The 27,515-nt window shown below is 41.6% G+C and overlaps 1 protein-coding gene across 2 annotated transcripts in view; it reads right to left on the bottom strand.

Annotated features, from left to right (window-relative positions):
* The window catches only part of LOC139758380 (uncharacterized), a 326,365-nt gene extending 299,405 nt beyond the window's left edge, over nucleotides 1-26,960 (bottom strand). Inside the window, exon 1 of one of the 2 annotated variants that reach the window (XM_071679698.1) lies at nucleotides 25,514-26,960. The gene's annotated coding sequence lies outside the window, so the exon portion shown is untranslated. The remainder of the gene's footprint in view (nucleotides 1-25,513) is intronic. The other variant, XM_071679709.1, reaches the window with a different exon arrangement.
* Nucleotides 26,961-27,515: the final 555 nt, after the last annotated feature.

The following is a 27,515-nucleotide window of genomic DNA, read 5'->3' as shown; positions in this document are numbered from 1 at the left end:
AAATGGCCCAACCCCCCCCCCCCCCCATACACATGTATATACATACGTCCACACACGCAAATATACATACCTACACAGCTTTCCATGGTTTACCCCAGACGCCTCACATGCCCTGATTCAACCCACCGACAGCACGTCAACCCCGGTATACCACATCGCTCCAATTCGCTCTATTCCTTGCCCTCCTTTCACCCTCCTGCATGTTCAGGCCCCGATCACACAAAATCTTTTTCACTCCATCTTTCCACCTCCAATTTGGTCTCCCTCTTCTCCTCGTTCCCTCCACCTCCGACACATATATCCTCTTGGTCAATCTTTCCTCACTCATTCTCTCCATGTGCCCAAACCACTTCAAAACACCCTCTTCTGCTCTCTCAACCACGCTCTTTTTATTTCCACACATCTCTCTTACCCTTACGTTACTCACTCGATCAAACCACCTCACACCACACATTGTCCTCAAACATCTCATTTCCAGCACATCCATCCTCCTGCGCACAACTCTATCCATAGCCCACGCCTCGCAACCGTACAACATTGTTGGAACCACTATTCCTTCAAACATACCCATTTTTGCTTTCCGAGATAATGTTCTCGACTTCCACACATTCTTCAAGGCCCCCAGAATTTTCGCCCCCTCCCCCACCCTATGATCCACTTCCGCTTCCATGGTTCCATCCGCTGCCAGATCCACTCCCAGATATCTAAAACACTTCACTTCCTCCAGTTTTTCTCCATTCAAACTCACCTCCCAATTGACTTGACCCTCAACCCTACTGTACCTAATAACCTTGCTCTTATTCACATTTACTCTTAACTTTCTTCTTCCACACACTTTACCAAACTCAGTCACCAGCTTCTGCAGTTTCTCACATGAATCAGCCACCAGCGCTGTATCATCAGCGAACAACAACTGACTCACTTCCCAAGCTCTCTCATCCCCAACAGACTTCATACTTGCCCCTCTTTCCAAAACTCTTGCATTTACCTCCCTAACAACCCCATCCATAAACAAATTAAACAACCATGGAGACATCACACACCCCTGCCGCAAACCTACATTCACTGAGAACCAATCACTTTCCTCTCTTCCTACACGTACACATGCCTTACATCCTCGATAAAAACTTTTCACTGCTTCTAACAACTTTCCTCCCACACCATATATTCTTAATACCTTCCACAGAGCATCTCTATCAACTCTATCATATGCCTTCTCCAGATCCATAAATGCTACATACAAATCCATTTGCTTTTCTAAGTATTTCTCACATACATTCTTCAAAGCAAACACCTGATCCACACATCCTCTACCACTTCTGAAACCACACTGCTCGTCCCCAATCTGATGCTCTGTACATGCCTTCACCCTCTCAATCAATACCCTCCCATATAATTTACCAGGAATACTCAACAAACTTATACCTCTGTAATTTGAGCACTCACTCTTATATATATATATATATGTATGTGAGAAATACTTAGAAAAGCAAATGGATTTGTATGTAGCATTTATGGATCTGGAGAAGGCATATGATAGAGTTGATAGAGATGCTCTGTGGAAGGTATTAAGAATATATGGTGTGGGAGGCAAGTTGTTAGAAGCAGTGAAAAGTTTTTATCGAGGATGTAAGGCATGTGTACGTGTAGGAAGAGAGGAAAGTGATTGGTTCTCAGTGAATGTAGGTTTGCGGCAGGGGTGTGTGATGTCTCCATGGTTGTTTAATTTGTTTATGGATGGGGTTGTTAGGGAGGTAAATGCAAGAGTCTTGGAAAGAGGGGCAAGTATGAAGTCTGTTGGGGATGAGAGAGCTTGGGAAGTGAGTCAGTTGTTGTTCGCTGATGATACAGCGCTGGTGGCGGATTCATGTGAGAAACTGCAGAAGCTGGTGACGGAGTTTGGTAAAGTGTGTGGAAGAAGAAAGTTAAGAGTAAATGTGAATAAGAGCAAGGTTATTAGGTACAGTAGGGTTGAGGGTCAAGTCAATTGGGAGGTGAGTTTGAATGGTGAAAAACTGGAGGAAGTGAAGTGTTTTAGATATCTGGGAGTGGATCTGTCAGCGGATGGAACCATGGAAGCGGAAGTGGATCATAGGGTGGGGGAGGGGGCGAAAATTTTGGGAGCCTTGAAAAATGTGTGGAAGTCGAGAACATTATCCCGGAAAGCAAAAATGGGTATGTTTGAAGGAATAGTAGTTCCAACAATGTTGTATGGTTGCGAGGCGTGGGCTATGGATAGAGTTGTGCGCAGGAGGATGGATGTGCTGGAAATGAGATGTTTGAGGACAATGTGTGGTGTGAGGTGGTTTGATCGAGTAAGTAACGTAAGGGTAAGAGAGATGTGTGGAAATAAAAAGAGCGTGGTTGAGAGAGCAGAAGAGGGTGTTTTAAAATGGTTTGGGCACATGGAGAGAATGAGTGAGGAAAGATTGACCAAGAGGATATATGTGTCGGAGGTGGAGGGAACAAGGAGAAGAGGGAGACCAAATTGGAGGTGGAAAGATGGAGTGAAAAAGATTTTGTGTGATCGGGGCCTGAACATGCAGGAGGGTGAAAGGAGGGCAAGGAATAGAGTGAATTGGAGCGATGTGGTATACAGGGGTTGACGTGCTGTCAGTGGATTGAATCAAGGCATGTGAAGCGTCCGGGGTAAACCATGGAAAGCTGTGTAGGTATGTATATTTGTGTGTGTGGACGTGTGTATGTACATGTGTATGGGGGGGGTTGGGCCATTTCTTTCGTCTGTTTCCTTGCGCTACCTCGCAAACGCGGGAGACAGCGACAAAGTATAAAAAAAAAAAAAAAAAAAAAAAATATATATATATATATATATATATATATATATATATATATATATATATATATATATATATATATATATATATATATATCTGCAGTTTCTCACATGAATCAGCCACCAGCGCTGTATCATCAGCGAACAACAACTGACTCACTGCAGAAGCTGGTGACTGAGTTTGGTAAAGTGTGTGGAAGAAGAAAGTTAAGAGTAAATGTGAATAAGAGCAAGGTTATTAGGTACAGTAGGGTTGAGGGTCAAGTCAATTGGGAGGTGAGTTTGAATGGAGAAAAACTGGAGGAAGTGAAGTGTTTTAGATATCTGGGAGTGGATCTGTCAGCGGATGGAACCATGGAAGCGGAAGTGGATCATAGGGTGGGGGAGGGGGCGAAAATTTTGGGAGCCTTGAAAAATGTGTGGAAGTCGAGAACATTATCTCGGAAAGCAAAAATGGGTATGTTTGAAGGAATAGTGGTTCCAACAATGTTGTATGGTTGCGAGGCGTGGGCTATGGATAGAGTTGTGCGCAGGAGGATGGACGTGCTGGAAATGAGATGTTTGAGGAAAATGTGTGGTGTGAGGTGGTTTGATCGAGTAAGTAACGTAAGAGAAAGAGAGATGTGTGGAAATAAAAAGAGCGTGGTTGAGAGAGCAGAAGAGGGTGTTTTGAAATGGTTTGGGCACATGGAGAGAATGAGTGAGGAAAGATTGACCAAGAGGATATATGTGTCGGAGGTGGAGGGAACGAGGAGAAGAGGGAGACCAAATTGGAGGTGGAAAGATGGAGTGAAAAAGATTTTGTGTGATCGGGGCCTGAACATGCAGGAGGGTGAAAGGAGGGCAAGGAATAGAGTGAATTGGAGCGATGTGGTATACAGGGGTTGACGTGCTGTCAGTGGATTGAGTCGGGGCATGTGAAGCGTCTGGGGTAAACCATGGAAAGCTGTGTAGGTATGTATATTTGCGTGTGTGGACGTGTGCATGTACATGTGTATGGGGGGGGGGGGGTTGGGCCATTTCTTTCGTCTGTTTCCTTGCGCTACCTCGCAAACGCGGGAGACAGCGACAAAGTATAAAAAAAAAAAAAATATATATATATATATATATATATATATATATATATATATATATATATATATATGTGTGTGTGTGTGTGTGTGTGTGTGTCACCAGGCCCAAGCCTGGCGCGTGTTCTTGGCACGTGCCAGCGCATTCACTAAGTATACGAATTTTTCTTTTTTTTCAGTGTTATGAGAAGTTAACAGGTTATACTCTCTCTCTCTCTCTCTCTCTCTCTCTCTCTCTCTCTCTCTCTCTCTCTCTCTCTCTCTCTCTCTCTCTCTCTCTGTGGCTTCTTGACTGCCACTGTCATCAATACTGCCGTCGGACGTCAAATAACTAACTACTGAATGAAAAAAAAAACCTGAACACCCTCTTCAGGTCTCGCTCATTATTCTTGTTGTCGTTTTTTTTAGTTCGAGGTCGGAACGTTTTGTCTCGAGGGACAAAGTGGAAATTAAAGGAAAAATGACGAATGAACGATCCTATAAGAAAACGGAAGTAAAAAACATTTTCTATCTAACTGAGATGATTTTTTTTTAACTCATAATGAATTACTTGTAATGTTAGTATGTGATCCATATGTAAGTTCTATGAGTGTTCTAATATTATAGTATTTTACGTGACGAAAAGAATTTAGTTCATTTGCAATATTTCATGTAGAACTTACATCTATGAAGTATTTATATTATAAATATCATTTTTTGACGCGCTTGTATCTTTATATGTGTAAATTTGTATTAAATAATCAAATATGTATATATTTATATATATTCCTATGAGTCCACGGGGAAATGAAACACGATAAGTTCCCAAGTGCACTTTCGTGTAATAATCACATCATCAGGGGAGACAAGAGAAAAATATAACAGTAGGTTGATATACATCGAAGAGACGAAGCTATATATATATATATATATATATATATATATATATATATATATATATATATATATATCCCTGGGGATAGGGGAGAAAGAATACTTCCCACGTATTCCCTGCGTGTCGTAGAAGGCGACTAAAAGGGAAGGGAGCGGGGGGGCTGGAAATCCTCCCCTCTCGTTTTTTTTTTTTTTCTTTTTTTTAATTTTCCAAAAGAAGGAGCAGAGAAGGGGGCCGGGTGAGGATATTTCCTCAAAGGCCCAGTCCTCTGTTCTTAACGCTACCTCGCTGTCGCGGGAAATGGCGGATAGTATGAAAGAAAGAAGATATATATATATATATATATATATATATATATATATATATATATATATATATATATATATATATATATATATATATATGAGTATTTGAACTTTCCCTGGAAATCCACTTTTTGTGTTGGTGTTTAGCTTAGCAACAATATCATGATGGCCGGGCAGATCATTGTGTTGATAACGAGTTTATCCGCTGACCAATCACGTATTCTCTTAATCAACCAAATTTGGCCACAGGAAGAACAAAACAGACACTATATTCAGCCTCTGTGTGTTGTTTGAATAACAAGTATTGATAAGTATTTCGGGAACCATTCTCGGGGTGACTTTGCTTAACCGTATTAATCTGTTTTCAATGTATATGCTCCCGCAGGTGCCAATATATACAGTAACTTTAGCCACGTACATCAGAAATCATTAAGTAGAATTAGCCAATCACGTATGTATTTCCTATTTTACCATTCCCTCTACTGATCTGAAATTGGTTTAGTAAGATAAGACACGTTTGACACTTAAACTGATTATTGCTCACACCTTATTGAAGATATGGTAGTTGTGATAATTTCCTACAATATTTTTGGTCCTAAGCATTAATCGTGTTCTTAATGAATAATCATATGACGTACACTTGATCTAATTTAAAATGACTAATTTTGTATCAGATGTTTTATTAAACATTTTCTGTTAGATTTTTAATAGTATCCAGTTTTTTTTTTTCCGATTTCTTAACTTAACATTTCTTAACTTAACATGAAAAGTAAGTTGACTTACAGATTGCAAGATAGAATTTGAATATATGAAAAATAGTATGAGAAAAAACATCACTGCGTAACTGTTAAGATGGAATCTGATCGCAATGTCTTGTATGGAAAAAAAGGATTGATATTTCAGAAGCGGCACAAATTGAGTTGTCATTACTTATATCAAGAAAAGATAAACCGTTTGAAGTTAATGGCCAAAAAATAACCTAAGTTCTGGCAGCTCTTTAGAGAACGCCTACATCATATATTACTATTGCATGAAAACCATGTACGTTAGATTTGTAAAGTCTACCAAAGATATACAACCGAAAGTACAAGTGAGAGTTAATGGACTGCCATGTCGTTGTGAGAGTTAATGTCGTGTTGCAGTATGTCGTATCACATGAATACTTCGTATTAGTTGCAGATCATTTTGATCATCCTTACGTTTAAGGTGGAGTTTCACCTTTTTACTTTAACGTGTGGTTATTTCCAGGATCCCTCCTTTGGTAAATATGCATGAAAATAAGATGACTTAACTGTCAGTATAAGCACACAACAGTATGTGACGTTTTCAATATGTACAAAATCTAGGTTATTATGCATTTTCCTTGCGATACGATCATTACGGAATGATCGACTTGTAGGAGTAGTGTTCTTTCGGTAATCAATAACCCAATAAACATTTAATTTGATAAGCGTGAAAATGATTCTAAAATTTCATTGAAAATGTTATATCCAGTGGGTGCCGTTACATCTCGAAAAGAAGTAATATATATATATATATATATATATATATATATATATATATATATATATATATATATATATATATATATATAAGGTTACACCGTCAATGAAAAGTCACCTTTCTCGAGGTGAGTCTACATTTCCTTGCCGCTGGAAGCAGCGCCTAGCCTTCATTGCATTAAAACATTTCGAAAAGTCTAAAGTCTAGGGTAACAGAAAGACTCATTCGTAGAAACTGGTCCCTGGGTGAGAGACATGCGCCAGTCATGGCCATCCGGGATGAAAGGGCAACCGAGAAAGAGAGAAAACATATAATAATGAAGAAATTAATACAGAGTTGCACAAGTGACACCCGACAACACAACGGACGGACAGACAGACAGACAGACGCACGACAAAGAATGACCTATTGTCATCCATGCCATGGGGGGTCATACCGTTAAATAATGACTCCTTCGAATGCGTAAGTGTAAAACTTGTAACTTTCAACAGAGCTTCATTTTGACAATATAATGGTAAATTTAGCTGTCTTTGTGCGACAATTCTTCCTCTTTCTGAAAATTACACTTGTGTGTGTGTGTGTAAAGATTCGCGAAAAGTAAGCTTGTCAATGACAGCCCGTCCTCGGGTGTGCCATAATTGGCACAGGTCTGGTGTGTGTGTTGTGCGTGTGTGTGTGCTCGAGTTGCCATTACTGGCACAGGTCAGCGCATATGTAACTGTGGTATAGTGGCCTCTTAGGTAGATGTGTATGTTTTATAGATTGTGATAAACTGCTTCATCCCACATGAATAAAAAAAAAAAAAAAATTTCCTGAACAGAGCAATTTATCCTAAATGCTAGTTTTGCTGTAAAATATTTTGCTTTAAAATATTTCCATTATAATGATAATGTTCTTTTATATATATATATATATATATATATATATATATATATATATATATATATATATATATATATATATATATATATTTAATTTCCTTAAACACAGTTTGTGTAAACTTGCTCATTTTAAAATCGAAAAACACAGAAAATGATACGAAAGTGTATTTGAACTTTCCCTGGAAATCCACTTTTTCTGTTGGTTTTTAGTTTAGCAACAATATCATGATGGCCGGGCAGATCATTGTGTTGGTAACGAGACCATCCGCTGACCAATCACGTATTCTCTTAATTAACCAGATGTGGCCACAGAAAGAACAAAACAAAACACGATATTCAGCCTCTCTCTCTATGTGTGCTGTTTGAATAACAAGTATTGATAATTATTAAAGGAACCATACTAGGGGTAACTACGCTGAACATTATTATTAGCTTTAATATGCATTGATGTACATGGTTCCCGCAGCAGGTAGAGGATTACACAATGCTCTAGCCATTTACTTAAATTAGGATATATAAACTAGAATGAGTCAGTTCACTACTTAGTTTTGGTTGCCAACCCTTGACTGGAAAATTCTGTTACGATTCGTTCATTCATCCTGAAGTTGATCAACTTATTGTGACACATTTTACGTTCATACATATCTTACGATGGTCACATAATCGCTACGCGAAACTTATCAAAGATTGCACGTGATTGAATAACATCATTCAAATATCATGATAAGCAAGTGCATGATACTTATCCACACATACCATTATATTTATAGAATATATGTTGAATTACAGATATTATGAATATTTGTTTATTTATATATTTAACATCTCGATTTACACTTTTAAGTAGATTCACTTACCAATTGAAATGAAGATTTTATTGTTTTAAGAACATTTTGAGAAAACTAATATGCAACTCAAGAAATTAGAAGCTGAATACCAGGTCATATGTGAAAGAGGATTGTCATTTCAAATGTGACACAAATCAAGATAGTCATTTTATCATATGATAACTGTAATACGGCAGCCGAGGTAGGTTCTTCGTTCGAAGATAATGGCCAAAACTAACCCAGGTCCTAGTGATTCTTGAAGAACGCCCACATCAAAAGTTACTTTTGGATGAAAACCATGTACGTTACTTTTGTAAGTCGTATGTAAAGATACATAACAGTAAGTAGAAATAAGAGTTGATGAACCTTCGATCGTGTCGTCTTGCAGTGAATCGTATTACGTTAATATTTCTGATCAGTTGTTCTATACTACGACCATTGTTTATGTGTCCAAGTGGTAGAAGGAGTTCAACCGTCAAGTCTTTCAGTTCTAGTTAATCCTTTCCGGTAAGTTTTTAAAGTTTTTTTTTTTTAATAGATGTTATAAGAAAAAGAGTGAGTGTTTCATTGTTTACTTGCAGTTTTCTGTGGTGACCACATTATTCGCGAGTTCAGACGGAGGGAGGCGTCATGCCAGAGAGGCAGCTTACATAGCAAGAATAGACCATTCCTAACCCCTGTCTACTTCAAGCCCCAATGACCAAGTAAGTCATTTCCTCCATCAACGCTTCCTTATTGATTCTTGTTCAGATAAATTGTTCTTAACGCAACTGAATCACTTGTTTATAAAACTTTATGTATTAACTTGTGATCATGAATGGTCGCTCTAAGTTCGTACATGTTTTTGTTTGGTAAATGTGCATAAAAAAAAAAAGATTATCTACCACTATAAGCGCAGAGCAATGTGTGACGTTTTTATTTTGTACAAAATCTTGGATGTCATGCATTTTCCCTGTGGTACTTTATGGAATATTCGACGTACCATGTAGAGGTAGTGTTCTTTTAGTTATGGAGATCCTAAGAAACATTTATTATGAGAAGCGCCAGAGAAATATTTGAATTGTACTTGAAAATCTAATGTCTAGGCGTTACACCCCAAAATTATATATATATATATATATATATATATATATATATATATATATATATATATATATATATATTTTATTTATTATTTTGCTTTGTCGCTGTCTTCCGAGTTAGCGAGGTAGCGCAAGGAAATAGACGAAAGAATGGCCCAACCCGCCCACATACACATGTGTATACATACACGTCCACACACAGCACATATACATACCTATACATCTCAGTGTATACATATATATACACACACAGACATATACATATATACCCATATACATAATTCATACTGTCTGCCTTTATTCATTCCTATCGCCACCCCGCCACACATGTTTGCGAGGTAGCGCTAGGAAAAGACAACAAAGGCCCCATTCCTTCACACTCAGTCTCTAGTTGTCATGTAATAATGCACCGAAACCACAGCTCCCTTTCCACATCCAGGTCCCACAGAACTTTCCATGGTTTACCCCAGACGCTTCACATGCCCTGGTTCAATCCATTGACAGCACGTCGACCCCGGTATACCCCATCGTTCCAATTCACTCTATTCCTTGCACGCCTTTCACCCTCCTGCATATATATATATATATATATATATATATATATATATATATATATATATATATATATATATATATATATATATATATATATATTCCTATAAGTCCACGGGGAAAATAAAACACGATAAGTTCCCAAGAGCACTTTCGTGCAATAATCACATCATCAGAGGAGATACAAGAAAGAAATATGTCAACTGATATACAACGAAGAGACGTAGCTAGGACGCTATTTGGTAAACACGTGATTATCCAAGACAGACAACGAGCGTATCATAAACTTAGGGGTATGTTTGAAAGTATAGTGTACAAGGGGTATGTTTGAAAGTATAGTAGTACCAACGATGTTGTATGGATGCGAGGCATTCGCAACAAATCAGGACGTGCTGATATAGAGTAAAAGCTTTTTCCAACGACAGTTGAGGGCTGTCCAGTTACAATTATTCAGGAATAATCGTCTCGTGTCAGAAAAAAAAAAATAAAGATTTGTTATGGTGTAACATTGTCTCCTGGAGGGAAGCACACCATCTGTTGTCCACTTCCTTGTTATATATCCTTTTACAAACTTTATGAATTCTTCCACTCTGATTTTTTTTTTTTCTTTCCTTGACCAATTTGTCCCTTGATATAAATATCGTTACCACCCCCCCAGACCGACACTAGTTCATCAGACATTACGGGTTATGTACATAGTGAGAGTACCTAGGAATATTCCCAACACCTGAAAAAGGTCTTCAAGATTTTTCAATTGTAGATTATTGACCTTCGCGGTATTTCATAAGCCTGAAGTCCAAATAACCAACCATCCATGGATGAAAAAGAAAGTGGGTGTGTGTCAGGCAAATTGTGCGTGTGTGTGTGTGTGTGTGTGTGTGTGTGTGTGTGTGTGTGCTCGGAATGCCATTACTGACACATAACAGGCCAGCCCGTGTGTGTGTGTGTGTGTGTGTGAACGATTGATTTCTTACATATGTGTGAATAAACGCGTATGTACGGACTGTGTACGCAATATGGTGTTTGCGTTTCTGTTAAACGACTTGAGAAGCTGTTTAATTGATCTTAAACGACTTGAATAGCTGCCTACCACAACCTCTACTTGTCCGCTGCAATCAACAACTTCCACAACTTTTAGAAATAGCATATAAGTCATGGTTGGTTGTTGTTTGGGCTTGAGACCCATCAACCAACTGCCAGGGGTCATGAAGGCCAGCGTCAACGTAAAGTTTACACCCACCAACCGAAAGATCTTTATAACACCTTCTTCAAGTGTTAAAGATAATTTTAAGACCACATGTATACACCCTCACTACGCATGTGACTTACTACAGACGCCAGGGCCGGGCGGGCTGGCGGGCGGGCGGGTGAGTGAGTGAGTGAACCATCTCGCTTCACCGGAGATGCGACGTGAGTCATGTATGCCTGCCTCCAAAATCATTTTAATCCTCCCTCCTCCTCCCCCAGATCCCCGTTGTTGTTTCCCAATGCTCATAAGATAACCAATCATCACCATGACAGTCTTTATCATATCTTAACATGTACGTATCTTTTGCCTTTCGCCCGTAGCTCCGCAGTCTTTTTCCCTCTCTTGTCTATTATCGCTGGTTTAGGACGTCTGTATACGTGCGTGTGCTAACGTTAAAAGATGAGTTTGTACGTGCTCACTGTAATGGCTTAATGGTAACTTACACTGTTACTATCTGATCACTTCCAGACAAGAACAGCTTTGTCAGACACTTCGGTTTACCTTCACGAGCATACAACGCAATCGTTGGTTTACCGCCTTTGTATACTTTTAATCCTGAGCTAGGCTCTATAGTTAGGAAATCTTATTTAATGATTTTTCGACTATTATTATTTTTATAGTTTAATGTCATGTCTATCTATTTCTCCTAGATGAATAGGGAATTACCAAATTAAGGATAACGTGATAATTGAATTTGTGCAAGTTTGCCATTCATGTACAGTCTCCATTGGCTATTTTGATACATTCATTGAATATATATCCTCACACATAGTGGGTTTATCACGTGCGTCCAAATTTCAATTCGTAAATATAAGCGAACTCAATATGAGTGAAGGATTCTACAAATGAGTACAGCCTAGCATCGCTGTACTGAAATCAAAACAAAAAAGATATATAGAAATACGTTGGTCTTGTAATTTTACGATTGCGTTCGTAAGTTTACCTCTATGAGGTATAGTTATGCGTCGTATTACCTCCTCCCTAAAGCACAGGCTTTAACCCGGAAACCTTAAGTTTACCCCCAGAAGTTAAGGTTTACGCTGGAGAACTATAGGCTTACTCCATGAAATGTTTCCTGCGTGAAGTATAAGTTTGTTCCATCTGAAGCATATATATATATATATATATATATATATATATATATATATATATATATATATATATATATGTATACTTAATTAGATTAACTGTAATAAAATTCTGATCTATATAAGAATATTCTGATCTATAGTGCTTGGCTTAAGAACCTAAATTTTATAATTCAATCCAGTGCATCTGAGGCATAGATTTACCCCATGATGTGTATAGGTTTGCCCACCTCCCCCATGACGTAAATGCAGGTTTACACCATGAATTACGGGTTTACCCCCGTGAAGTATAGCTTTACCTCGTGGGCTATAGTTTTACTCTTTTAAAGTATATAGTTTACCCCCACAAAGTATAATTTTACCCCCTATGAAGCAAAGTGTACCAGAGAATTATAAATTTACCCCTCATAACTCTATATTCCCGCCCATAGTGTGTAATAGGCTTTCCCCGTGAGGCGTGAGGTCACCCCCCCTCAAGAATCATGAATTGACCTCCTCCAGTTTTAGATTTCCCACGTTAAGTATAGACTCGTTCCATAAGTATAGGGTAGGACATTATGTCTCTTTCTCCCTCCCCCTCGTAAATCAGGTTGTTAGTACGTATTATGCAACATTAAAGTGGTTCGCGAGGATGATTACATAGCCCACTCATTAGCTTTCCTAATATCTGTGAAGTTTACATTCACATTAGTCGTGGCTGGATTTTTTTTTTTTTTTGTGTGGATTTTTATTGATATATGTTCGGGAATTTTTATTGATATTTTGATACTTTACTAATAAGTCGATCCAAAGTTTAGTATCTTCTTTATTTTTCTGATTGATGTTTGTTACTTTACTAATAAGTCGAACCTAAGTTTAGTATCTTCTTTATTTTTCTGTTTTTTTTCTACGAGTCTGATTGGTGTTTGTTTGTATCTTTGTGTCTTTATTGACGTCCAGTGGGCGAGGCTCACTGATATTTGGTTGAATGGTTATTTTGGCTTTTAGATCTGTCATTTGCCAGGGTCATTACGACCGTCATCGCCAGTTCATATAACCACCGACTGAGGAAACACTAACGCCTTCTTCAGGTGCTTAAAATGAATCTATAAGACCATACGTGCTGTCGCTTTTATTCCAGTGATTATAACAGCCATTTTTTTTATTACTGTCAAAAGTGAGCCTTGCTTACCAGTAACTTTAGGCAAGATTAACTCGAGAATCACAAAGACTTTATCAAATACTCAAGAAGTTCTCTTTTAATTTCTTTTGTGCCACCTTTCACACCCACTGATATGTATACATGGGATTACATGAGGGAAAGACAGATAACAGAAGACCTGCTGGTAATCTGACGAGGTACTCAATATTGATTGAGACAAGATGGTCGAGAGGAGAGGCTTCTCCACACCCACCACTCCCTCTGGCACACCAGCCAGCAGGTAGTCGATAACTGTGAAGGAACACACAAACACACACAGCATGGACACGATATACTGCCATGGACGTTCTGTAGGAGAAGAAGAATGGAAGAACACACGTCTATCTATTTCCAGCTGTCGGATACTGCGGGAAAGGAAAATGGGTTGTTGGAGTGGTATGATTGAGAAAGGTGCACGGAAACACGTTACACAACAACGGTGTTGTATTAGATAAGATATATAAGGTGAGGTAACACCAGGGCAGTGAGATACTGAAGGTGCAGGACTCTGGCGGGAAAGGAGAGGTCAGTTTGTGGTAGGTTGAGAGATACGAGGCAGGCTTGGCATGGGGTCCTGTGGTGCTGGTGAGGATGTCGGATGAAGCAGGAGCGCCCTGGCAGAAGTGCGTGGTTGCCGAGCCGACACGGAACTCCTAGTAGGAGGTGGTGGCATGTATCGCGGCTCCCGGAGCGTTGTTACAGCTGCAGCTGGCGACGGCCGGAGGCGATGACCAACGCGAATCCTGCCCAGAGGTGGACGTCCGGAGATGAAGCGCCAGCAATGAAACCTGCCAGGGAGGTGAAACGCCAGGAAGTCACGCTGGCCACATCTACTGACGGAGGAAACGCCCTGAGCCAGAAGTCGCACCGCCAAGACTTCAGGCACTGGAGTAGTGCTGCACTCGTTTAGTGGTGAGTCTCCACTGCCCGATTTGCGGTGATACAAAGGTATTTCCGAGACGGCGACGTCAGGTCTGCGAGGGGTAACTGTTGCCAAAGGGAGTTAAGAGACGTCGAAGCGGAATGTCGCAAGGTTCTCTCTCTCTCTCTCTCTCTCTCTCTCTCTCTCTCTCTCTCTCTCTCTCTCTCTCTCTCTCTCTCTCTCTCTCTCTCTCTCCAAGCTCTTGAACGAAAGTTAAATCGGTAAGAGCGGCAGCTTTTGACGTGCCACCGCGTATGGGTATATCAGGGATGAATACCACAAGGAGCACCCGTTGGGTTGGGCCACCAAACACACATTTCACCTGAGATTATTAGGTCAGGTCAGGTGACACTGTGTTGGCGGCGACAGTGGGGTCGCTACAGACGTTTAGACGAATGTATGTTATAATCTCACTCTCAAACACGATTATTTACCTATGATTAATAACACTGATATATTTGTTCATCCGGGTGAAGTCTTTTCTTTTTTATTTTCCAACGCTAAAGTCTTACGTCGGATAGAGAACCAGTGTGTAAGCTCAATTCTAAAGTGTAAGGCCGAACGTTCAACAGTATATGACGGGCTGTGGTCGCACGTCACTTATATTAAAGTCACATCTGTTATAAAAGAAGTAAGCTTCAGTCGTGAGATATTTCAGTGTGTGTGTGTGTGTGTGTGTGTGTGTGAATTCGCTTGGCTCGCGCTCTTGTTATAAACAGTCTGTTTTCGGGTGTTGTCAGTACCATTACTGGCCCAGGGCGGCCCTTGTATAACTTTAGTGTCGTGGGCTCTATAAGTAGATGTGTGTGTGTGTGTGTGTGTGTGTGTGTGTGTGTGTGTGTGTGTGTGTGTGTGTTGTGTAAAATTATGATGGAGTTGATCTATCCGAAAAAAAAGAAGAATATCAGTTCTGTTAGATTTTAGCGTGTTAAGATATTTCATTGGCTTGTATTTACACTTGGAACCATTTGGTGGAGTGGATGTAGTTGATACTTAACAGTTTTCTACCTTAAGTAGGAAAAAGTGTGTGTGCTTCTGTTTCTCTCACTTATATTTTCTTTCAAGTAACATTATATGATGATTATAAAGTAATGATGGCATAGTTTTCACACTTTTACCCACCCATAAAAAAGAGAAATAAATTGACAAAAAAAATGAATAGGGAGCTATATAATGAAATGTAAACATTCATTATATGACGACTGGCCTTACCAGTTACCTAAGGCAACACAAATGCTCAGGAAGTCAAGGGTCCCCCACACTCCACTTGCGACATTCATAGAAAACAGCCGGGGCGCAAAACACAAACATTTTGCGAAAATATATGTCTTTAGCATTCGCTCCAGGCCAGGTACTGGCAGAGACAGATGTGAATGCATTTTAATAGACGCAAATGTATTCGAAATTTCTAATATCAGTTATATGAATCACTCACATGTCCGATTGTCCGTGTGACAACGTTTTCTGTGAGTTGTGACCACATGTTTAATGGGTGACTTTGGTAGTTTTCACACACACACACACACACACACACACACACACACACACACACACACACAGAAGTTATATGGGTAACAGAGAGAGACTACTTTATGATGGTAAGGGTATAGTTGGAGCACAATTCATGCCACAGTACTCTCAAGGTGTCATCGAAAAGACTTTTGTCTGTTACTGTTGGGGCAATGGAGCAGTGTATTACTAGGCTGATTGTGTAAACGAAGAGGGATAAAGTCAGGGGAAATTGTCTCCAGCTTTTTGAAAAATGGGTGATGGTTTCTGTTGCATGACAACGCTCCTTCACGCACTCAGGAACTTTTTGGTGAAAAAGAAAAGAATCTTGTTATACCACACCCTTCGTGTTCACCTGACCTGACTCCTGTGATTTGTTTTTCTGCCGCCAAAAATCAGAATGAAGCTGAAAGACAGAAGATTTGATGGCATGCCAACCACCCATGATCTTGTGAAAGTAGAACTCGATCAGTTCACATCTGAGGATTTCCAACCTTGCTTCGAAAAAAATGGCAGAATCAATAGGACACTTTTGCATGTCATCAGAAGGACATTAATGGGGGATTGCTTATAGGGATTTTACATGGACACTGATCTTTGAACTATAGGCGAAAAGTCTTAGAACTTTCTGATCACACCTCGGATACATTGCTCATATGTAAAGAGGGTTTTTACGTCTATCAGTACATGATGTGGGAATGTATCAAGATACGAAGGGTTGTTTGTGTGTATGTGTGTGTGTGTGTCTGTGTGCGGAAGATGTAAGTAATGTCACCAAATACAGAGGATAGTGTAGAGAGGTTGTGTTAATTACAGTATATGCACAAAGATAATGTAGACAGGTGTATTTGTTACTACAAATACACCCAAGGCTAGAGGGCAATGTGGTTCGTAATACACAAACAAGTGCATACGGTGTAGCTGTTTACCACCAATACACAGATCATGGTAAGGGTGTAGTTCTTTCAACGTTCGCACACTGTCTCTGAAAGTGTTGCCACTTCACCAGTATACAAACCGGAATTATTTTTGCCACCTCACCAGTATACAAATCTTAATATTTTTTTTTCTTAATCGAAACCTATAAAAGGATGGTTCTCAGTCGTCTTCTACATAGAATCAAGGATCCTCCGTCTCCTGTTTTATATGGTTTTATGAACGAAAGAATATGTGCAACGCCAACTATCCTCTTCTTTGACTCTTCATCATAAATATGATTATACCTTCCTGTCTTGATCTCAAAGCTGCTTCTGGTATTAAGATATCGACTCGTTATTTTTGCCTGAACGAGTTAGAATCGATGTAGTGGAGTTGGCTCCTTCAGTGGACCACTGGCTACCTCCTCGGCAGAATAGGTAACCAGGTTATATTGTTTCAGGGATACATAGGTAAAAATCAAAGAGCTTGAACTTGGTACTCCACAGGGCGATGCACTTACCCCCGCTTTGTTTAAAGCCTTGATCGATGACAGTTCTTGAATCCACACCCAAGAACGCGGAAAATCATATTTTATGCTGTCGATATTTTGATCATAAGCTCTCGTTACAGTGATAGCGTATATTATACTCAACCATGTATCAGATACATGTGAAAGCTTTTGGCTTGTTATCTATGCGTAGAAATGGATAAAAATCCCTCTACAGACTACTCCCCATCCCCATCCCTCCAAGGAAAAAGATGGTCAACAAAAAAATATTTAACAAGTTATTGGATTCTTGCCTTTGAAGTACCAACATTTGGAGATGTTTTAACCAGACCTAACCATCAATGGAGAGAGGAAGGCTCAGTGTACTCTTAGCTGTAGCTGGCCCCAGTCCACAATCCATGGCGAGTGTCGTACTGGTTAAAAAAAGAATGTTCATTTCTTTACATCCGTTGCCTAATTGACTATGTTACACTTGTACTTCCACTCTGGTACCTGTTAGAAGTCTTGGAAGGTTTAAGAAAACCCAAAACGAAGCTGTCAGAACTATTCTTGGCTGCCTCACACACAAGAAAAACGAGATATTTTGAATTAAAGGAAAGAACTTGACTTTCCTTGTATCACAGGCAGATGAACTAGAATCACTCTTCTTGTTAGAACCCGGGTGTTCAAACTGATATAATGCAGTGTGTGCACAAAAGCCTTCCCCACTTTCCACTCATATGGAAGACGTCCATCTGAATGGTTTAATACAACTGTTACTGACCTCACAGTCCATGGTGTTCGTGACCTTTGTCATGGGGAACAGCAGGTGCCCAGTTCTGCTCCATGGGAGGAGATGAACCCCTTTCGACATCACTGTTCGCCTCCTCTCCCCACAAAGCCATTGCTCACGGATGAAGCTCGGGTTACGTTTTCGACATGACACCCTGAGCCAGACTGACTTGATCTCCGGTGACCACATTCCCTCACAAATCATACGTCAAGATGTATTCCCACAGTAACCCACTGGAGCTGCCTTTATGTGCTGTCGGTGACACACCACACACACACACACAAGGCTCTTCTCTAGAATGGTGGATCAAGACCTGGCGTCCGTTAAGGATTCTGTCGCCTATTAGGCTCAGAATTCTTAATGCGAATAGTGAGTTAAGGAGAGCCTCTGCCTCGAAGGATGCGTCTTAAGGTACAGCTTGTGTCTACCCGCCAACAACCTTAAATCAATGATTCGAAAAAGACTCGATCGAAATATCTTTAACTCAAGACGAAGAGAAATCAGTGCAAACAGGTTCATCATGATATCTTGCAAGAATTACATATATATATATATATATATATATATATATATATATATATATATATATATATATATAGGTTCCACTGACAGGATCGCTTGACACCTCTATGGCGTTGTTGCCCGAGTCGGGCTAGGCTATATATACTCATGGGAGTTTACCCCTCCCGTTGATAGCGAGCAGAGCAAACGTAAACATTGCCGCAAGAACAGCTGTCGCGCCCTGCAATTTTACGCACTTAACGGCTGTGAAATTAGTGAGCTCAGAGGTAATTTCTACCGGACATTACAAGATTTGTGTGGTAGCAGTTCAGTCCATAACACCGTTATACCCCAGATACTTGAAAAGTTCCACGAGTTTGCCTATAGCAAATAGTTCACCGTGGTCATTTCGGCATGTTACGTAAAGCAGTTCATCGTTGCTGAGGACTGTAAACACTTCAGTTGTTATGTATATCTTGCTATATAGTTCCTTCTCATTTAGTACACTTCACTTAATATGTAATTTGTATGTAATTCAGTGATTGCGTAAACTGTATCCTGATTCGCGCTACTTATCGAAAAACTCTATCCTGATTCGCGCCGCCACAATCTTCATGATGGGTGAGCAATGCGTTATAAAGTCGCCACCTTTGCGATAAGAACAGTAATAAAGCGTTTGGGACGGTGCGCAGGTAGGTGTGTATCGTGAGTTAATCTCAGCCTGTCAGCGAGAAGCATCGCATCCCGATGTTCCACTCGTGGAAAAGACTCCATCTCTCAGTCGTCCTCAGAGGAGTCTTGTTCAGGGCTAGGCTTCGATGGCGAGCCTCGCGCTGGGCGGGTAAGGCTTGGTTCACGGCTCCCGAAGAAACCTTCTGGTGCTGAGCTAGGATCCCTCATTCGCCAGCCCCGGGAGGCAGCTAGTGTGGTTATATATATATATATATATATATATATATATATATATATATATATATATATATATATATATATATATATATATATATTTCTTTCTTTCATACTATTCGCCATTTCCCGCGATAGCGAGGTAGCGTTAAGAACAGAGGACTGGGCCTTTGAGGGAATATTCTCACCTGACCCACTTCTCTGTTCCTTCTTTTGGAAAAAAAAAAAAAAAAAAATGAGAGGGGAGGATTTCCAGCCCCCCGCTCCCTTCCCTTTTAGTCGCCTTCTACGACACGCAGGGAATACGTGGGAAGTATTCTTTCTCCCCTATCCCCAGATATATATATATATATATATATATATATATATATATATATATATATATATATATATATATATATATATATATATATATATATAAAAGTGATATAGATTAGTTCCTTTTGTGGAAACCTTCAGCTTATTATTTCTGGGCATTGTGTTTTCGTCCAGTGTGTACATTAGGGATGTTTATCGTGCCTTCATGTTACCGATGCCTCGGGATGAGAGAGATGAGCAGTTGCCACGACCGGACCCCAGCGTGGGCAGGGGTTAGTAAGTTAGGAGAAGGTAGACGACGCACGCGCGTGCATGTGTGATTACGATGTGCTTGTGTTACGGGGAGGAAAATTTTTACACTCGGTTTTTTTTTTCCCCTATGTTGGTGCGGTTAAGCATTCCTGACCGTGACGCATTCATGGGTTGTCGGGGGATCGAAAGCAAAGGTTCGAATCCTGGTTGCGGCAGTCGGTTCACAGTCAACCCAGCTGTTCATCCACTCCTGTCAGTTGGTCGATAGAATGGGTACTTGCTTTTGGCTTGGATATATATATATATATATATATATATATATATATATATATATATATATATATATATATATATATATATATATATATCCAGACTGAGTTAGGTACACCAATTTATCGACCAAGAGGGTGAACACAGGGGCTGGGTTAAGGCCGACTGGTGCGCCCAGGATTCGAACCCATGCCCTTCTACCCAGGCTGGCTCGTGCTGACTCATGGTCAGTAACATTGAACACCACACCACGGAAGCGCGTATGTGTGTATGTTCGTGTGCGTGCGTGTGTGTGATGACTGTTTTTGATTACTATTTTGTTACGAGGAGAGAGTTTTACACTCGTGTTGCCTTGTATCATAACCTTGTACCTTGTATTTAGTCATATATATATATATATATATATATATATATATATATATATATATATATATATATATATATATATATATATTTTTTTTTTTTTTTATACTTTGTCGCTGTCTCCCGCGTTTGCGAGGTAGCGCAAGGAAACAGACGAAAGAAATGGCCCAACCCCCATACACACGTACATACACACGTCCACACACGCAAATATACATACCTACACAGCTTTCCATGGTTTACCCCAGACGCTTCACATGCCTTGATTCAATCCACTGACAGCACGTCAACCCCTGTATACCACATCGCTCCAATTCACTCTATTCCTTGCCCTCCTTTCACCCTCCTGCATGTTCAGGCCCCGATCACACAAAATCTTTTTCACTCCATCTTTCCACCTCCAATTTGGTCTCCCTCTTCTCCTCGTTCCCTCCACCTCCGACACATATATCCTCTTGGTCAATCTCTCCTCACTCATTCTCTCCATGTGCCCAAACCATTTCAAAACACCCTCTTCTGCTCTCTCAACCACGCTCTTTTTATTTCCACACATCTCTCTTACCCTTACGTTACTTACTCGATCAAACCACCTCACACCACACATTGTCCTCAAACATCTCATTTCCAGCACATCCATCCTCCTGCGCACAACTCTATCCATAGCCCACGCCTCGCAACCATACAACATTGTTGGAACCACTATTCCCTTCAAACATACCCATTTTTGCTTTCCGAGATAATGTTCTCGACTTCCACACATTTTTCAAGGCTCCCAAAATTTTCGCCCCCTCCCCCACCCTATGATCCACTTCCGCTTCCATGGTTCCATCCGCTGACAGATCCACTCCCAGATATCTAAAACACTTCACTTCCTCCAGTTTTTCTCCATTCAAACTCACCTCCCAATTGACTTGACCCTCACCCCTACTGTACCTAATAACCTTGCTCTTATTCACATTTACTCTCAACTTTCTTCTTCCACACACTTTACCAAACTCAGTCACCAGCTTCTGCAGTTTCTCACATGAATCAGCCACCAGCGCTGTATCATCAGCGAACAACAATTGACTCACTTCCCAAGCTCTCTCATCCCCAACAGACTTCATACTTGCCCCTCTTTCCAGGACTCTTGCATTTACCTCCTTTACAACCCCATCCATATATATATATATATATATATATATATATATATATATATATATATATATATATATATATATATATATATATATTCTATTTATTTATATTTTATTTTGCTTTGTCGCTGTCTCCCGCGTTTGCGAGGTAGCGCAATATATATATATATATATATATATATATATATATATATATATATATATATATATATATATATATATATAGTGATATCTTGATATATTTATAATTACATCGGAACCAATTCTATGAGAGTCCTGGTGTTACTCAAGACCTTTCCTAAGGCTCCAGTAGTCCAGTGCTGCTCTACTTCCAGTAGCAGGGAAGTATGGACTCCTCAGACAGGCAGAGTCCGGATATATATATATATATATATATATATATATATATATACACCAACGTAAGGCAAGTGTGCGTGTGTATAAAGTGTGTATAAATAAATGAATAGATAAATAAAGGTTTATTGGATGTAAGCGGCAATTTGGCAGAAGCTGCACAGTTGAGGTATTACACATATTACAAAACTGGTGTGTGTGTGTGTGTGTGTGAATGCGTGCCATCCACGCATATGAGTATGAGCAGCTCAAGGGAGTTCGTGTCGTCACCACAGTAAGGAGTCAGTGACTAAGCGAGAGCAACAATAATAGTAACAGCAGCAGGGAATATGGGCTGGGGGAGAGAGGAAGATGATGATAAAGAGAAGGAGGAGGAGGAGGAAGCGGCGTAGGGAGGTGTTAGGACGCCACCTCAACCAACATCGGGATGATGAAGTGAACCTGTAACCACACACACACACACCACATTATCACAGTGCCGTGTGTGTGTCTGTGTGTGTTGTCTGTGTACCCAGAGATCAATCCGAGGACTGACCCAATGTGTACTCCATCCTAACCGTCCGCAGTTCCTCAGCCAAATTCATGGGTTTTGAGGAATTACAGATGACGGACCATTTTAAGGGATGATGATATACACAGCGCTGGCAGAAATTAACAGTCCCCTGGTTTATCACGACGGAGTCGCTCTGTCGGATCCAAATCCTGATTTACGATCCGGTAACAATATTGTTCAAGGAAGCGACAAAAAAAAGAGAAAAAAAAAAATTAAGGAAGCGTCGACACGCATGATTCGCACGCATTTAATTCGTTTATCCGATAACTGGCGGTGGTGGAGGTGTGGTGTGGTGTGGTGGGGGGGAGTTGGTGGTGGTGGTGGCTGGCTGGCGACGACACAGCTGATGCAGGGGACCTGCTACTTAAGTCGTATATTACGGCTCGGCCGAGCTGGTTACTCGCCTGGTGGGGGAGGAGGACGGAACATACCAGGAGCGTTGAGGGTGTGTGAGCCGCCGCTGTGCTTCGGGTGACGGTCGCTGGGAGAGATGGTCGCTCCTGCCAGGCAGGCGTCTTGCCATGCATGTCACGGGTAACGAATCGTCGCCAACGCCTGTGACCGTCATGGGCGCGCCTCTGTCGACGACGAGGCTGCCAACGTCATCTGCTCCTGGTAATACTTACTGATGCTGTTGTTTGGTACTGGCGAACTACACCGGCTGAACCATCAGCGAACATACGACTCATGAAATACTTGACTGTCGTCCGATTGCGAAGCCGTATACTATATATATATATATATATATATATATATATATATATATATATATATATATATATATATATATATATTATCCTTTAGGACAGAGGAGAAAGAATACTTCCCACGTATTCCTTACGTGTCATAGAAGGCGACTAAAAGGGGGAAGGGAGCGGGGAGCTGGAAATCCTCCCCACTAGTTTTCGATTTTCCAAAAAAGAGGGAACAGGGAAGGGGCACCAGTGAGGATATCCCCTCTAAGGCTCAGTCCTCTGTTCTTAACGCTACCTCGCTAACGCTGGAAATGGCGAATATGTATGAAAAAAAATATTCTTTTAATAACCAGTGTACAGTTGATAGTGACCAGTTTCTTACTGTTCTTTTTTTTTTTCTACATTTTCTAACAAAGGTTATCAAAGGCACAGAAAAATTGTAGGTAAATTTCCAATTCCTTTCCCTTGTTCAGCCTTTAATCTACTTCGTTTTGAGATACATAATTCATCTTCAGCCTGTGAATTGTGTACGTATATATGAGTATTATACTGAGACAGGCAGACAGAAGAGCGTCACCAACTGCTACGATGTTTTCATCCAGAAAATTAAGCGTACGTGCGAGTAGATAGGGAGGAAGGTGAGTGGCTCCCTGTGCAGGTGGGTCTGGAAGACGGGGGTGTGTGATATCACCGTGGCTGTTTAATCTGCTAATTGATTGGGTGGTGACGGAGGAGCGAGTAGGCAGGCAGTATGGTCAGTGGTGGAGGTTCGTTGGACGTGCAGACAACTTGGCTTTCGTGGCAGACTGTAAAGGAAAACTCCTGAAATTTCTAACAAAAAAAAAAGTTAGAGAGACAGTGGACAAGAACTTTGGTAGATATGAGCAGACAATAAAGTGCAGCAGAGGTTTCAGACGCAACTGTTGTGAGTACGAGTTTCAGTGGAGAAGGTTTGGAGACTGTGGACCACTTTGCGTACCTGGGAAAGAACTTACTATAGATTGGAGTTAGAAGAACGGGGAGGTCAGAGGACATAGGGTGGAAGATGGGGGATTTGTGTGTGTGTGTGTGTGTGTGTGTTTAGGGGTGGGGGGGGAGAGGTCTCAGGGGTGTTAAGTAGTCTGTATGAAAGACGACCCGAGTCTGTAAGACAAAAGATGTGTATCTGTGTGAAGACATGTTAGCTCCGGCAGTGTTGCGATCATTGTCGGTCATGAGCCTTGAATGCCAAGGAAAGGAAAGGAAAAAAGGAAGGAAGGTGAATATCCTGGGAATCAAATACTCGAGGCCAACATGAGACGTTAGGCAGGTAGGTCGCGTGTGATCCACGACACTTGCAGAGCAGTGTTGTGGTGATCGTCGTCTGACTGAGAGAGGACCGACCAAGATGCACTGAAATGGTACTAGGGAGGAAGATTGATGACAGAAGCCGATGGAAGAGGTTATATATATGTGTGTCGAAGGCCAGAGGGAGCAAAGAGGGAGAGGCGGACGCACAGGAGGATCTTGGAAGTAGAGTGAAGGAATCTTTGAGGTACCGGGATGAGATCGCTGAGGAGGGGGAGAGATGTGCCATGCAGAGGAAGAATTGAGAGTAATGTGGTATATGAAGGGCGACTTGCTGACAGTAGGCTGAACCAGGCCACATGAGGCGGTGAAGGTAAGCCATAGAGAGGTGTTTAGGGCTTTGCTGTGAATTGAAGACTTTCGTTTTGGTGCATTAAACTTGACGACCCAGAGATTGGACGTGCGTAAATGAGGCCATAATTTGCTTGTTGTTGTTACCTCGCAGAGCCAATAAAGGAAAAGAATATATATATATATATATATATATATATATATATATATATATATATATATATATATATATATATATATATATATATGAGTCCAAGGGGAAATGAAACACGATAAGTTCCCAAGTGCACTTTCGTGTGATAATCTCATCAGTATATATATATATATATATATATATATATATATATATATATATATATATATATATATATATATATATTCGTACTTATCTATGTACGTACTTATGAATATAAGCACATTGCATATACACACACATAAACATGTCTCTATTTATGTAAACATATGTAAATTAGCAAAATTATCTCCGTGTTACCTTGTTTAGGTGTGGTGGTAGTAGGAGGGGTGAGGGCGGCAGTGAAGTCGTCCAGCGAGGTGGGGGACGAACCCTGTCTGTCGCACCTCAGCAAGACAGCTGCAACGGCCGTGGGAGGGAGGGAGGGAACCTTGCTCCACACCTGCAGCGTCCGAGCTCACTGCCGCAGGTGGTCGTGCGGGAGCCCCGTGGCTGTCAGATTCACAGTGTCACTCTCTGAGGGGGAGGGGTTAGTAGTCGTGGTGGTTCTGGGGGCATCACTCTCCGGGGGTGGGTGGGGGGGAAAGGGGGCAAAATTAGGGGGGGAGAGAGGTAAATCTTAGGAGCCAAGACTTCACGGAGGTGTCGACATCCGTGTAGTTCTAGGCATGGCAGTCTGGAGGCTTGTTAGAAGTGTGGTTGAAGCGCATCTTTCTCTGGGGTTAGACGGGTAAATTTAAGGGTACCGTTTTTTTTTTTTTTTCCTTAGGGACGGTCAGGTAGACAGACGGTTCGAGGCTTCTTGGTTTACTGTCTCAATGGTGCTACAGGTTACGTCCGCCAGTAGCGATATTACAACTCTTGAAAGAACCTCACAGTGTCATTACCTGTCTTCGAGGGCGACCAGTCTCAATGACGGGAAACAAGAGGAAACACTTTTGGACTGATGTAATAGTCAGCGAGACTGTTGGCCTCTGATCTGTGTCGCAGTGTGGTGGTGAGAAGGCAAAGAGAGATATCTCTGGACACCAGGTTCTCCGTGGCAGACTCAGAGGTGTGGGTGACCAGAGCAGTCACTGCTGGGAAGAGGGAAGTGTTGGGGTCGACTCGCCAGTCATGCTGGGACCGGACGGGACGTCTCTTCAGCGTTGAAGGCATCACATCTGCTCCTGTTGGTGGTGATCTCGTCTCACAGCTTCTCATTATGCCACAGCGGGAGGATGATATAAGTACCAAGCCAGTATAGAGAGAGAGAGAGAGAGAGAGGTACAGTAGTAATGCAACTTGCACCTGAGCGTAGAGTAATGAGTGTGACTAAGGAGTGCTGGAGGTGAGGAGAACACAGAGGTTTGGGAGAGCCCACGGCTCCGGGCACGGCGCGATTTGAGACTTCGCGGACACACACTGCGGAAATCACTAGCACATGGGAGGGAGTCCTGGCGCTGCGGAAACCTCGTTCAGGGGGAGGAGGAGGAGGAACATCGACGACTCACCACTTCGAGATCACGAGGACGACCCGACGCTGGGGAGATCGCGAGCACATGGGGCGAAGCGTTGGTTGAGAGCGCGGGGCCCAGGTGAGTTGAGGCAGGCGGGGAGGGAGCGGGGCCAGGCAGGTAGGCAGGCGGGCGGGCGGGGGAGCTGTCGGTCGGTCGTTGGAGTCGCCACTACGCATACGGCGGCGGTCCAGTGTTCACTGAGGCGGCAGAAGCGGTGCTGGTTGGCCCGCGCCGGCCTGCGCTCGCCCCAACACGCCGCCACCCACCCACACCACCGCTCGCTACCTTCCTCAACCACAGGTTTCCCTACAGATGCCAACCGATGCCCCACAGGTCATGGTACACTTACGGTGGCATCAACCACTCTTCGGTGGTCAGGGTCGAGGTATTAAGGGCAGATCCGTCGTGGAAAAGTCAATAAATCATCCTCGCTAAGATTTGTTTCCGCCTGGGATGAGCCAACAGCGAGACTCCGCCTCCTCCATCGGCCCCGCCCCCCTCGCTGGCCACGCCCCTCCCGTCCACCTCTGTGTTCCAGGCGTCACCAGCCTTAGTCAGGGGAAACTGAGGGAGGGAATGGATGTCAAGTCTTCCGTACTTGGTCGTATGGAAATAATTAACCGCGGGAAAATTGCTAATGGTATTAACCGGTGGCTGTGAAGGGCAGAAGGCTCTTCCTTTCTCTCTCTCTCTCCCTCTCTTTCTCTCCTACGCCTCCGTGTCGGCACAGTTTATGCGGCACTGTTCACGCAAAGAACAGAATGTATAACAGAGCAAGGGGGAGTTATCGAAGAACATGTTCC

Source organism: Panulirus ornatus, chromosome 2 (genome assembly GCF_036320965.1).
Source record: "Panulirus ornatus isolate Po-2019 chromosome 2, ASM3632096v1, whole genome shotgun sequence".
Taxonomy (NCBI): domain Eukaryota; kingdom Metazoa; phylum Arthropoda; class Malacostraca; order Decapoda; family Palinuridae; genus Panulirus; species Panulirus ornatus.
Note: the sequence above shows the minus strand (reverse complement) of the source record. Positions and strands in the feature narration are given on the sequence as shown.